We start from the raw sequence: 15,013 nt of genomic DNA on the forward strand, positions 1-15,013 counted from the left end.
AGTCAGTGGTGGACCCAGGGTGCGGTCTTGGAGTTCAGATTCTGGTGACAAGCAAGAACACTTCATCTAGTCCTTGTACGAGTGGTGTTTGCAGAAAGGGGGAGGTGTTCCCACCTTTCCAAGGTCACGATGCTTTGCATGGAAATGCTCTCACTCTAACTAAACTCGGTGGAGGGTGAGTTGGGAAGGAAAGGACCTTCTCCACCCGACTTGAAGCGAGGGCGAGGAATCTCAGCGCTCGCACCGCACGTTTGGGAAGAGGGCTGGGCTGGCTGCGGGCGGACGGGCGGGCGGAGGAGCGCGGGTCGTGCTGCCGAGGGTGCATCACCGCGCCCGAGCGCCGTGCCGGGAACACAGTGTTCCCTGCCCGCCCCTGAACTGCGAGTGAACTTCCCCAGCCCGCGGTGCACCGGGGACCGCGCAGATACACCCCGGGGGGCGGGAACGGAGGCAGGGAACAAGAACAGCAGGAGGGGTGGAGGGAAGGAAGTTCCAAAAGGGTTTATTTCATCGTAAGTACTCAAGGTGGAGTGTTGTTTGAGTTTGCTTTTTTTTTTTAAATTTGTTTTGGGGTATGGGGTTTTTTGTTTTGTTTTAGTGGTTTTTGTTTTGTGGTTTTTTGTTGTTGTTGGGGGTTTTTTGTTTGCTTTTTTTAATCTCTGTGTGTGTGTGTTTTCTTTATAAGTTAAAAAAAAGGCAACCAAAACAAAACAAAACAAAATGCAAGGCAATCAGCATCCCTAAGCAAACATACTTTCAGAAAAGATGTAGAAAAAGAAAAGACATTGCTTTTACAGAAACAGATTTATGGCACTTTTGTTTTTTTTTTTTGACTTCCTGCCATTGTTAAATAAGTACTTTTCCTTTACTCTTCTCCCTGCCCTGAACATTATAATTATGTTTCCTTCCCAAAGGAAACCGAAAGTGCTGTGACCCCACCTAAGAAAGAAAAGACCAAAGGTTTGACAAAGACCTCATCCCCACAAGTTGTTTTATTTTTATAAGAGTGCCTTTAAAGCAGGTATCTGTCAGAGGTTTTGTGCCATTGTGATGCAGATCTCGGGGAAGGTTTTGTGCCCGTGAGAGGTGCAGAGGAGCAAATCAAGCAGTTTCAGCCTGCAGCAGGTCAATGTGTCAGCAGGCTCAGAAGCATGGACATGTTCCTTGGGACTGCATTACTAGGGTTTTCTCTGTGAAAGCTTTGTTAAAAGGGATTAGCAGCACACCTGGGCATTTTCCTTGTTTAGATCTGTGCCAATCTTGGATCAAAATGAATAAGTCTTGAGAGATTTTGGTAGCTATTTTGTATAAGTGCCTAGATTTCATGAAAGCATCACAGTTTTTGGAAGACTTTTTTACCTTTCTCTGATTTGGTTCCATTATGGAGAGTGTAGAGGTAACCCATGGACTTATTGTATGGTATTCTTCACAGTAGCTAAAGTCACCACCTAGTCCAGTTTAAGTGACTTTCCATTTATTATTCAGAGCTATCTGGACACCATCTGCATATTTTGGGCTTGTTTTTTTAGGGGTTTTTTGTAGTAAATTGGGATTTATATCTGATATGTTATATCCTTAGTGTGTTCCAGTCCATTAATCACCTCATAAAATCCTTTAAAAATATTGGGTTTAGCTTGTTCAGTAGCTAAATGATGCAGCCTCTTGCAGTCTGCAGTTCAACCTGAGGGAGCAGTAACCTTTTTTCTCTTGTTTTACTACTGTACTACCCTGAATATAAGATAAGCCTCTTGCCTGTCAAATGTGAAAACATGCAGAAAACCCCCACCACTCTCACTTTGGAATTCTTTCCCTGTGTACTGTGAGACAGGTTATGCCATGTGCCCTTTAAAGTCTGTGCAGGTTGCATCCTGGCAGATGCCATCAGCAAATGCAAGGACAACCTCCCAGGTTGCACTTGCTCCAAGCCTTGGTCCAAAAGGGGGTGGACGCACAGCAGCACCTTTTTGGTCTGATTTGCACCGTTTGATGCCCAACAGTGCACTGGAGCTGAAGCAACCACTGCAGCTTTGTTAGAGGCTGTAAGGCCATGCACGAGTGGGGCCTGCCAGAGAAGGAGATTCCCACTGTGGCGCCTTGTTGGAACACATCTGTCTTCCTCCTTCCCTTTCCAATATAGGAACCCCTTGCCCTTGTCCTTGTCCCTCAGATATTCTTCTCCTCCTTCTTTTCATCTTTTATCTTCCAGCTGCAGTGGCCTTTGGCTTTTCTCAGATATTAGTGCCTAGCACTACACTGGCAGCTGCTTCTTATCAATTCCTGTGTTCATTTCATCAATCTTATGATTTTATCTTATCCACAGCCCTTGAAAGCTGCTTTAGACCTCTTTCCTCATGTTTGCAAGGCTGCTGTGCCATAACTACGCCAAAAGTACAAGGCTGCTTCCTTTCTATGAAGCAGCCATGTTATATGGGCTGTGGCCCAGGATTTATGAGCAGAAATGACCATTGCCCAGGATGGGGAGACAGATGGGCTCAACACAACTGGACCGCTGCAGTGGCAGGCTGTAAACCCTTCAGAGGAAATACAGAGGGAAGGAAAGGTGGTGGTGCTGCACTCCTTGCTCAGCGCTCTGCTGCACCCCAGCCGCTCCCGCGCTGCCCCGCGCACTCCGGGCCGCCGGCTCTCCCTGGCACATCCTCACACCGCCCTGCTGACACATTTTGCCATTTCTAGCAAAGTCAGTGGCCGCTGGATGTCACTGTTTGATCTCCGACAGAAAGACACACGGACACTTTTCTCTGTCTCGAAATAGAGGAACTGGCATCCTTGAGAACACAACCAAAGAAACAAACCAAATAAATCCAACCAAAAAGACACAGCTTACCGGCCCAGCCCAGGACAGCTGTTTGTGGCATTCCTTCCTGGAAGAGCAGGTGATACAGGAGCAGCGCGGAACAAGCAGGGCCCCTGCTCTAAGAGGGATGACACTGCAATGCTGCTATTGCTGGCTGGACCGCGGGGAACCTCGGCTGAGGTACTCGATCAGTTTCGGGTCTGTGAACTTTGTACACTTAGAGAAGCGATGAGGGCTTCTTTCCATATGCAGCACTAGGAGATGGTAGGTCATTTTGGCACTGGCCATCTAAGGTAGAAGCAGAACATTCCCCCCTCCAGTCCTTTCTCAGATTATCTCATCTCCTCTAACAGAAATCTGTGTGGCAGACACTCAGCTTTCCACTTTTCCACTTTTCATTCTCCCTGCTTGAAAGCTGCACTTGCAGACCACTCAAAGTTTGGAGACACTGGATTAAAGCAGGTCCTGCAACCTGGATTTGTTGCTCTGGCCTACGAGGTGTAAAAATGTCACACAATCCTGCACTACTGAAGCCACAACACCTTTCCCTGCAAAGGCTTGCCCTGGCTTTAAACCGGGCCTGGGCGCGGAAAGGCTGAGAAGTGAAAGGTTGTCTGTATGAAAATATTTTTCCCTCAAGGGACTTCCAGACATCTGTTGAGCCAGGGAGCCACAGAAAAAGGCTGTAGTGACCATGTGCTGAGCACCTGGCATCTCTCTTGCACTGGGGTGTGCTGAGGAGCCCTGTCCTTGGGGGTTGTTAATCAGAGGACAACATCCCTGAAGGACAGGGAGATACGATAACTGTGTCCTTCTCATTTTCTGAATTTCTGGCACCGTGTTCTTGTGTGCTGTAAGGCTGAGCACTCGGCATGGATGGAAGTCAGTGGGAGTTGCCTTCTGAGCAGCTCAGGAGGACTACAAAGATGTCCTGAGGTTGTGCAAGGAGAACATCACAAGGGACAAATCCCAACCGGAACTGGATGCTGGGGGAAACGAGAGGACAAAGGATGAGAAAAGGCTGAGGTACTTCATGCTTTCTTTGCTTCAGTCTTGAACAAGACCAAGTTGTTCTCCAGGTACCCGGGCCCCTGAGCCGGAAGACAGGGGCAGGGAGCAGAACAAAGCTCCCAAAATCCAAGGGGAAATGATTGGAGCTACACCACTTAGACACATACAAGTCTGTGGGGCCAGAGGGAATTCACAGGAAGGTAGTGAGGGAAATGGCAGAAGTGCTCACCAAGCCACTTGCCATCATTTACCAGCAGTCCTGGCCAACTGGAGAGGTCCCAGGCGACTGGAAGTTAGCAAAACTGATGCCCATCCACAAGCTTCACTTGGGCACTGGGGAGGTCACACAGCAGATCCTCTTCAGAGCTATCACACGGCACGTGCAGAACGACCAGGGGATCAGGGCCAGCCCACAGGGCTTCCTGAAAGGCAGGTGCTGCTTGACCAGCCTGATCTCCCTTTAGGACCAGGGGACCCACCCAGTGGATGAGGAACAGGCTGTGGGTGTGTGTTGGGTTGACCCTGAGTTGATGGACAGTCTTTAAGACCAATTACGCTTCTCACAATTTACATATTTAAACCGCACAGAAAGGCGGGATTTCCCCTTTGGTCGGAGCTCGCCTGCTGGAAGGTGGGGGGCTCCGAGCCTCCCGGCCCCGCGGGGCCGGGGCCACTGCCCCTTTCCCCCTTTCCCCCTTTCCCAACGCTGCGGCACGGACCCTGGGTCACTGGGGGGGGGGACTGTCCCAGAGCCGCAGGCAGCTCAAACCAGCCATGGACTGCTCACAGCTAAACCCATCCAGCGCGGCTTCTGGGGACAGGCGGGTCCCTCTCCTCTCCATGCGGAGCCGGCGGAGTCAACGGGAGCCGGCAGAGCTTCCTGTCTGCAGCCAGCACACTTCGTGCTGAACTGAAGAGGACACCACGCAGCCAGCAGCACAGAGGGAGCGAGGCTTTCCCCACCGTAAAGCCTGAACAAGAACACTCTTCAACATGGCGGCTTCAGAGTCAGAGAGAAAGAGAAGTGAGTCACGTGGGACGGAGCTGGAAATGGCGACGGGAGAAAAGAGGGCGGTGCCGCGATTCTGGCGCGCAGCTTAAAAAACCTTCTTGCATGCCGTGGTAAGAAACTGTAATACTACAAACTGTTTGTCTCTTTAATCCATTTGAAGAACATGGGGGGATGGAGTATCCTCGTGTGCCTGTGAAGTTTATGAAGAGTGCCTATGCCAGGCTATATAGAAGTAGTGAGAGGCTGTTAGAGACTTGTGGCGAAGAAAAGCCTCTGTGTGCAGGCCAAAATAACTCATCCTTAAAAAGATGAATAACCCCATGTGATGGCCCATGTTTTGTAGTATGAAAGAACTATGAAATTCTTCATGAGAGAGATGTTCTACACACAGCAGACTGTTTGTTTCTGGGCGGGTCTGCTATTAGTGGCAGTTTGGGAACCACGTGCAGCTGAAGGAAAACCCTTTTTCCTTAAGCATAAGAGAGAGACTTTTCAAGAACTGCAGCACTGACTAACATCCCATGTTCTGTTATCCCCTGTGTGAGCTGGGTAAAAGGAGAGAAGTGCTGGAAGGAGGGGGGGGGGGGGGAATTTACTTCAATTTTGTTTTGTTGTTTTCTCTTTACTTTTAATTCTGTTAGTAATAAAGCTCTTTCATTGTACTGCAACTGTTTAAGGTTTGTGCCTGCTTTGCTTTTCTCCTAATTCTTATCTCACAGAAGGAAAATAAGTAAATAATGAATATTTTGAATCAAAACCACTACATTTAATTGGTGTTTCTGCCCGGTTTCGAACTCAACCCGCTACAGGGTGTTGTCTACCTGGATCACTGTAAAATCCTTGACGGTTTTTCCTACAGAATTCTCTGGGAGAAAGTGGCTGTGGCTGCTGTGGCTTGGAGGGGTGCACTGCTCACTGAGTTAAAAACTGGCTGGTTGGCCAGGCTCAGAGAGTGGTGCTGAATGGAGCTGCATCCAGCTGGCAGCCAGTCTCCTGTGGTGCTGCCCAGTCCTGGGGCCAGTCCTGCTTACCGCCTGTGTTGATGGTCTGGATGACGGGCGTGGAGTGCACCCTCAGTGAGTGTGCCGTGACACCAAGTTTGGGCAGGAGTGCTGATCTGCTGGAGGGCAGGAAGGCTCTGCAGGGGCCCTAGGGAGACTGGATTGATGGGAGGCGGCCACTGGTGTGAGGTTCAACAAGCCAAAGGCTGGACGCTGCCCTTGGGCCACAACAGTCCCCTGCAGAGTTGCAGGGCCTGGGCAGAGAGGCTGGAAAGCTGCCCAGTAGCAAAAGAGCTGGGGGTGTTGGCCCACAAGCAGCTGGATATGAGCCAGTGTGTGCCCAGGTGGGCAAAAAGGCCACTGGCATCCTGCCTTGGATTAGCAGTAGTGTGGCCAGCAGGACCAGAGCAGGGATTTGTCCCCCTGTACCCGGCACTGGTGAGGCAGCACCAGGAATCTGGCCTTCAGTTTTGGGCCCCACACCACAAGACACCGGGGGGCTGGAGCAAGTCCAGAGAGGGGCCACAAAGCTGGGGAAGGGCTGGGGGCTCAAGACTGATGAGGAGGAGCTGAGGGAGCTGTGTCTGTTCAGCGTGCAGCAAAGGAGGCCTAGAGGGGCCTTCTCACTCTCTAGAACTACCTTAGGGAGGTTGTAGTGAGGTGGGGGCTGGTGTCTTCCTCCAGGGAAGAGGTGACAGGACAAGAGCAAATGGCCTCAGGTTGTGCTGGGGGAGGTTTATATTGGCTCTTTAAGAAAAAGTTTTTCACTGAAGGTTTGTCAAGCGTTGAAACGGGCTGCTCGTAGTGATGCCATGAAGATTTTTTGCCTTTTCTTTTATACCCCTGTTATACCTTTTTTACAACTTCTGTATTCCTAGTGCTTTTCCCTACATTCTTGGACTTGTTTGTCAAGCTGAGAGACTAAACATTTTAGAAGCTTCGTAGCTAGGGATCAGTGTGCCCCAGACCCCAAGGTCCTCTCCAGAACACATTCTGTTAAACCAAGATAGAACCATCCAGGGGAAGGTTCCTTGGGGAGGGGGCCTCATTCAAGCCTCTCATTGGGGAATCTTTGATAGATATGCTAATTAGTAAAACCTATAATGTTATACCCGATCTTTTGGGGCACACTCGGCGGAGTGCATTTTGATGCATATGACCTGGACGTGGGGCACCTAAGGATCCTTAAAATAAATACCAAGGTAAAATCCCTTTTCCCCTTCTAACCGTGTAGGACTCTTGATTTTTAAGACCAGGAAAAGGCATCAATGGAAACACTGAAAACACCGTGCCTGGAGGTATATGAAAGATGTTTGGATGTGGCGTTTAGGGACATGGGTTACTGGTGCACTTGGCAGAGTCAGGTTTTGGTTGGACTGGATGATCTTTGTGGTTATTTCCAACCAAAATGATTCCATGATTCTGTGATTCAGAAGCACAGGGCTCCAGGAAGTTACTTGGGCTTTGGTGCTGCGGTCCCCTGAACCTGGGCAGCATCGTGGCCATTGTGAGGAAACAAGAGCTTTACTCTCCATGCTCTGAGCCTGCAGGCAGTTCTGATCAAGCATCTGTGCAGCTGATTTGGATGAGGGAGTTGATCTGCCAGAAGAATGGTCTTTTCTGGGTTGTTGTTCTCCTGAATGGGGCAGTGACGTGACTGAGTTCAGAGAGTACAGAGTGTGGGGTAGGGAGGAGCAGGATGTAAGGTGAACAGAAGTGGAACAGAGGTCTGGAATTAATCGGTGGTCTGGCTAAGGGTCTTTGATTAGGCACATTAGCCTCCAGGACATGGATTTGGGTTTCTGGCGCCAGGGATTGTTGAACTTAAGCCCTGGACAAGAAGTCAGGGTTTAAGGTACAGCTGTCTTTCCAGCATGTAATATATAGATAACTGTATTTGATATGTGTTTATGGATTTATATATTTTGTGTTCTTCTTGACAGTTTGTAAAAATAGGATTATGCCCTCATGGAACTGTTGTTTTATTATGTTTTGTTGTTATGTGGTATTCCTGCTAGCTGCAACAAGTGCTTTTTCTGATGGTTGGGGTTTTTTTCATCAGATAGATTGTTTTTACATCTGCAGTAGGAGTTGGCACGTTTCATTGCGACTCTGCTTTGCCTTCATGTCCTTCTCTGCACATATAATTGCCTGGGCTCAGTTTTCCAAGACTTAATAATATCTTGCCCTTAGATTCCCAATTTACACAAATCCTGCAAAGATCTTATATTCTTCAGATAGATGAGACTATTTGTCATAATAATTTTGCTTAGTCCTGATTACTGGCTATGACACAAACTAATTTAATCCCTAATTACTCCACTTGATAGCTCTTTAAATTCAGAGGGTTTTGTCTTATTCATTAAGGTGTTGTGGCACTTGAATTTTGTAAGGAAAATGTTTCTTCTCCAAGTGAATTTTTTTGAAAGGGCAGCAACTCTCAAATTTTATACCCTTGGAAGTAGACTATAGGTCTCAAACAGCTCTGAGCTTGCTGTATGCAGCAGTGTGGAAGAACTCATTATGAATTATTTTCCTCCAGTATCACTTTATTTGGAATAATGGGAAGTGTTGCAACCATTTCTGACAATCTTGTCAAGTTTCCTCCCAGCTGGGAAGTTGTAGGCAAATTTATTTTCTCTGTTTTCAGTTGTCTTTGCATAATTAATTTGGCACAAAACCAGAATGGCCCCACTGTTTAACATGGAGCAAGACTGTTCAAGGTAGAGGGAATTATCAGCTCAGTTGATTGCTCACATCAAGCTGTTATTTTTCCCAATGTCAAGGCCTCCAGCTGGGTGGGCCAACCACCTCCTCTGCGTGTGTTGCTCTCTGCCTTGGAGGTAGAGCTATCCGGGTAGACAGCCACTTGCAGTTAGTCATCTCTATGGTGATGACAACCGATGCTCTCCACATTGATGAGAGAGAAGGCAACACTGCCTTCCATGTATTACAGCATCAGTAAAAAATAACCAGATGGAAGGGAGAATTGCAGAAAAGGATAAGTGATCAATGCTCTTTGTTTCTATCTTGCCCCTTGTTTCTATCTGCAGGTCCAGAGATGTAAATGAATGAAAAGGTCATAATTCTTTTCTTTTTCAGAAGTGAGGCTACTATCTGTGTCTGGGAAGGACCCAGCTGTGTGCTATCAGCGCGAGGCACTGTGGTCAGGGTGAACTCAGATGCGCGGAATCCTGGGGGAGTACACAGTGCAATGTCCTTTGATGCCACTTAAAGATCAGAATACTGTGTCCTTTCTCTCCCAGAATAGCTCTGCTCTGTCATCTGGCTCCCTTCATGTAAGGGTTCAGTGCTTCCATTAATAAGAGTTTGTCCACCCTCTTTCCTGGCTTTTTCAACTATTGAATCCTTGTCTGCTGTAGGGGCAAGTAGGGTACTGATGGCTATCTACAGCTCTTGTCCCTCCCCCTTGTGCTTTGTTTGGAGGAACCAAATGAACAATTTCCCTAAGACCTGACAGTAAGAAATTTTATTTCTGTAGTGGGGAATGTTTGTATTGGAACACCAAAAATGTAATTAAGATGTTAAACATGTATGCATATGCATGTTAAATATCTATGTGCACATAAAAATATATGTGCAAACTTACTTTATATATGGCTATTATAGAGTTTTATCTTCCTCTCTATGTGCTTTTTGAGAGACAATAGTTGATGACTTGATGAAAATTTCTCATATAATTAGCCCATCAGAATGGATCACTAATCCTCATTTCAATTCCTTATTCAGAACTGTTCCAGTTCTTGCATCCGTTCCCTACAGTCATCTCTAGGCCTTAGCTTTAGCATGAGATCTTTAGCCTTAATGACAGCATATAGGTCTGGCCGAAGTCGTCTTCTTCTTTTCCAGAAGACAGACAAACTTCTTTTGTGATCAGTCATTGGAAGCTCATGCAAACTTGCATCAGAAGGCTGAGCAGTGTTACACCATGTCACATTTTGGTTTTTTTAAAAACTCCTGTATATGGGTATAGGGATGCTTTTAATCTCTTCCAGGTTTTTTGAATATATAATGTATATTCTGTGGAATCTATGTGAAACCAGATTAAACAGGTCTGGCAAGGCAGAATTTTCTTGTGAAGAGTTCTTCATCCTGAGAAGAAGCTGCAAAAGAGCCAGTAGGAATTGCTTGTGGTGGTGCAGCAAGTGTTGAAAATCAGGGAACTTACTCAAATGTCTGAATGTGAATATAGATGCCTAGTTTTGAAATATCTGGCAATGATAAAGTAAACTTAGGAATTTTTACAAGAAGTGCTCGCTATCTGTATCATGATGTGAACTTTGAACCAAAGCTGCTCAACTATGGTGAATATAATCTTTGACTTACTTAGCAAAACTGTATATGTAAAAAATCATGTTCCAATTACCTGAAACTATTTCTTCCCCCACTCCCCCCAGAGATAACACAGAAGAAGTTTTAATACTTTTTTAGAATTAGTTTGGCCAAGCAAAAGTTAAAGTAGTAATAGTTTACGAGTCTGGCTACTAGATTTGTATCTCACCTTTACAGCGACAGCAGGTGGAAGGTGTCTTCCACTTAGAGTCATTGAAAAGGACATTTTTGAGAATGTTTTTATGGCAGCCGCATAGAAGTTTTGAAGAAAAGGCAGAAGAGACTCTGGCTATTTGCCTTCTTTCTCCTGGTACATAGTACAGTCCAATAGCTTTTAAATAATTTGCAGTTTCAGATAAAAGGCTGATTTTCCTGAAAATTAAACTAATTTTGCATTTTTTTTCAAGAATGAAAAAGAGTCATTAAGACCTCTATAACTGTCATGCTCTGCAATAGACAAAGCTCTTTTATGGATCAGATACAGCCTGTACATAGAGCAGGTGACAAAATGTGCTTGAAAGAGAACAGGATGCTTAATAGATTTATGCCTAGCTTTGTTATGTTTGGATATTCGGTTTTTGTGTTGCCGCCAAATATGCTATTTTAGGCTCCTAGGCTTCTCCAGTACCACTTGAACTGAGCACTTTGTGCTTTAACCCCTCTGAGAGGCAACAAACAGGAGGATAGAATGCCCTGTCTATTTCAAATGCTACATGCAGACAAAAACAAGATACCAGGTCATTTACCCAAACCATGGGTTATACCCTCTGCCTGGGCTTGCACTCCTTGCAGGGTCCTCTCAGGGAGAGACACAGCTGCGTCCCAGGCTGTTGCTGCTCACAGTCACCTCTGGGTGAAGCAGAGCTGCTGTTCCTGCTCTGTGCTTGGGTTAGGACAGAGGTGAGGAGCCCAGGGTGGGGAGGAGGACCTCTCTATGCAGCACCTGTGCGGGTATCAGCTAAAAACCAGGCACGGACTTTACAAGCCAGCATGATAAGGGAGTGTAGGAAACAGACAGACAAGTAGAAGGAAGAAATTTGACAGCATCAGGTCACTCCATCAACAACCTGACTAAATGAGTTTTCTGTAGGTATTGACCCTTGAATATAACCTTAAAGGACTTCTGATAGAGTAATGAGATCCCTTAGAACTCCTTCCCAGGCATGGAAAACAGCCTATAAGGGAGGCTGGCATCATGACTGACTGGGGAAATACAGAACAGGCAGGGGCATGAAAATGAAAATAAATACAAGATCTAGAGGTGAGAATGGCAGTCGTTTTTGTGCAGTCAAATCCACAATATATGATCCTCTCCTCTGATTGCTGGTCACTACTGAGTCTGTGATGACAGCAAGGCAAATGTGCCTCAGACCAGCAGGTAATTGTCTACTGTGGAAGTTCGGATTTTAGAGTTTATGAGATTGTGGTTTCATTAGCAAGTTTGGACTTAAACTCTCTCCCTAGCCACTCTGTGGTTTCCTATTGTAGTTTATAATTTTGTACAGCAGTGAACAGAGGAGAAGGCAGCCCCCAGTCTACTGATGGACAAGTTTAGATGCTTTCAGTATGGGCTATAACATTAAAACCAGGTCATAAATTTGAGGTCACAATCAACTTGAAAGTCCTGTTTTCTTTCTGACATAGTTTTCCATATTGCTGCCAATAAATAAAGATGAGATTCTTTCAGTTGCAGCACCAGCTGTACTGTTTAGTTAACATTTCTATATTAGTTGTAACTTCTAGATTAACTTACCTTTTACCTTTTCCTCAGGATATTGTGTTGGCTTTTATATGGGTCTTTCACAACAGTGCAGGAGTTAAGGGCTCTCAGAATCTACTGGAACTCTTTAAAACCAGTTTCAGTTGTTCAAAAAGTAAATTTTGAGTTGTGTATCTCCTTTTAGAGTCTGTGTATCATGCGAATTCAAACTCTGACCTAATTTTTTTTCTCTTTTTATCTGAAGGTAGGCCAGGATTAGCACTGCTGAAGAGAAATGAAATAGAATTGATGTGAACTTAAAGGTAAGAAAGATTCCTTTCAGGCATATTCCCTCTCAGATTTTTGGCAACACAGAGAGCCTTCACTTTCTAGCAATTCAATTTCTTGCAATTGAAGTAAACTACCTGAGACTCAGAGCTATTGCTCATAGAATCATTTTTCGTCTTCCCAGCCTTCTTCGATGTCTGAGAAGTAGGATGTAGGGACAAGGATGAATGGATGGAGGAGAGAGGTGGGGCTGGGAGCTGGGCAGGGGCAGCTGTGGGGGAGCTGGTGGAGGGGAGCTGTTAGGCTGCCTGTTGTTAATTGTGAAAGGAGAAGGCCTGGCACCCCATCCTGACTTCTGACCCCGTAGGTGACACCAGCTTCTACCAGTCACTCTATTAGCTCAAGCATAAATCTCCCATACTGCAAGCTCCATCTATGCTGTAATTCTATATCCTACATATGAATGGCCTGCACTTTGAGGTGCCCATAGAGCCTCAGTTAGACCTCTGAGTTTTGTGTCCTCAGCAGATTTAATTATATGATTATATACCATATTATCCATGGGATTTTGCCTCAGACTGTGCACGAGATGGAATTGCTTTGGGGATGAATAAGAGGTGTGCAGCAAAGGAACACATTGTCTGCTGGAGTCAGATTTCATTTCTTTCTGGAGTCTGAATAAAGCTGATTGGTATCTAACAACACTTCATGTGGGGAGAAATGGATTTGGGTTTTGATGTGGCTTTTAGAAATTTTCTTCTTGAATGAGTATTAGAACTTCTTTTTTTTTTTTGCTTCCTTGATGCCTGATGCATAAACTGATGATGACAAAATCCTTCCAGTCCTGGTGCTTTTAAATGAAGCCTCCCTTCCCCTGCCTAGCTCACAAGGAGGTGGACAAGGCTGGAGGGGAGGCAGATGGCAGCATGTACAGACAGGGAGGAAAATGGTCTGGTTTTGGGTGAGCTATTGAAGAAGGACTGTTTATGCTTCTGCAGTTTTTCTACATCCTAAATAGTATTTAATTTTCCTAAAGGGACATTTTCTGTCACAAAATACCTCCCATGGAAAACTTCCGGTCAGCGGTCCTGATTGACACAGGAGATTCCAGGAAAAGAAAAGAAAATCTGATGGAGAAGACTGGGGTCTGTTCATGTTTCTGCCATAAAGCTGTGATGGTTTTGGTTAAGTTGTTGTGTATTAAATCTCCACAGTCACCAAATCTCCCCTGTTCTCCAGACAGATGGGTTGAGGCCATTTGTAAAGGCAACATATGTTCACAGATGTAGAAAAAAACACCAAGCACACCTAAATTCAGTATAAAACACTCCAGAGGTCTAGAAGTCTGGACGACAAGTTTTCCAAATTGGGTTTTCACAATTACAGGCCTTTTGGTAAATTGATACTATCAGTATTTATTCATGTTGAAGTCGTTATGGAAATAATTAATGAACTTCATAATTTAAAGTTACTGTCACAGAAAAAGTCATAATGACATAATGAGAAGTTGAACTTCGAGAGCAGACTGAGAAAGATGTGTGGGGGTTGATGAGAAAACAGCATAGCTGCTCATACTTTAAACCAATGCTATGGCTGATTTGGGGCAGGAGGGAAAAGTATTTGAACAAATCTACTGTGCAGAAAGGGAATACATAGAGGAACTTCTGATTTCCTAGACCTGACTGGAGAGAAGACTTACTTTATCCTGTCACCTAAAAGCTTGTGCATTTTGTAAGGTAAGGGTTTCCCTTGAAGTCTTAACTGAAGCAGAAGTTTCAATTGTTAGTTGCATGATCTTTTAAAAAAACATGCCTCAAATTCATATTTATGAAAATTAATTTCCCAGAGAAAGATTTGGATATACTCCAATTTGTCAAAGAATTTAAAGAGTCCTGTTCTTTTATTACCTGGTCAGAGAGAATGAGCTGCCTGCAACTAGTCAAAATCTAAGAAAGCATTTTGCAGATATTTGACAGATCATTCAAGCAGAGAGTGATTCTGAAAAGACCAGTGTCTGCCCAAGAAGTCCATGTACTGCATGCTAAGAGAGGTGAACTTCAGAAAAATAAACTACTGTATTGATAAAAAAATTGGCCAAAACTACCTTAAAAATTGTAACAATTCAAAGCTTACTCTAGAATTTCTATTTACTTGTAGGACATTTCTCTTCCTGGATTTTAGATATTTGTGTATTTTCCAGTGCTTTTTTACAAAAACAAAGTGAATATTTTCAAGCTGTAGGATAAATTTCATAATTTTATCCTGCTATTAAGTTTTTGGGCTTTTTTTGGTGGCAGGTTCATGTTGAACAAATGCAGATGCCTATAGAAATGCATGAACGTGTCTGTGGTTTTAGAGGAAGGGGAGAAGTCTGAGTTGAGTGCTCTGAAGAGTCCTTTTCTAACATGAAAATGGGAAGATCTGATAGTGGTATGATGCTTTCAGCTGGTGTTCATAATCCACCATCTGTACAGAAAGAGGTGGTACTCAAGAAACACATATGACCACACCCATACCAGATACCAGTGCAGATGACAACTATTATAAGATTGTTAGTGATCTATGAAGCACTCAACACAACAGTGCTCCTTCTGTGCATCAAAAGCCAAGTAGATCTGTGCCAAGAAAGGCTATCAACAATCTACTTACTGAGGCCACATGGTGGGCTGTGTGGTGGTTCATGGTAGTGACATTGGTGCAAATGAATGCACCTGAGGCAACAGCATGGCAAGAAATTTTCTGTAAAACTCACCTGTGACCCAAAGACTGGCAACAAAAGCAATGGGACTCTAATCACATCTTAACCCTCTAATCTCAGTCTGTACCTACAAACT

General features: G+C 45.0%; 1 long non-coding RNA gene across 2 annotated transcripts; it reads left to right on the forward strand.

The window, feature by feature from the left end:
- Positions 1–296: 296 nt before the first annotated feature.
- Positions 297–13,368, forward strand: LOC120411564. Of its 2 annotated transcripts, none has more exons than XR_005603963.1 (3): positions 297–512; positions 12,157–12,214; positions 13,216–13,368. It is a non-coding gene; the product is annotated as an uncharacterized LOC120411564 (long non-coding RNA). The 2 variants fall into 2 exon arrangements; XR_005603964.1 differs by lacking the exon at positions 297–512 and adding an exon at positions 4,912–4,948.
- Positions 13,369–15,013: the final 1,645 nt, after the last annotated feature.

The sequence above is a fragment of the Corvus cornix genome, chromosome Z, assembly GCF_000738735.6.
Source record: "Corvus cornix cornix isolate S_Up_H32 chromosome Z, ASM73873v5, whole genome shotgun sequence".
Classification (NCBI taxonomy): domain Eukaryota; kingdom Metazoa; phylum Chordata; class Aves; order Passeriformes; family Corvidae; genus Corvus; species Corvus cornix.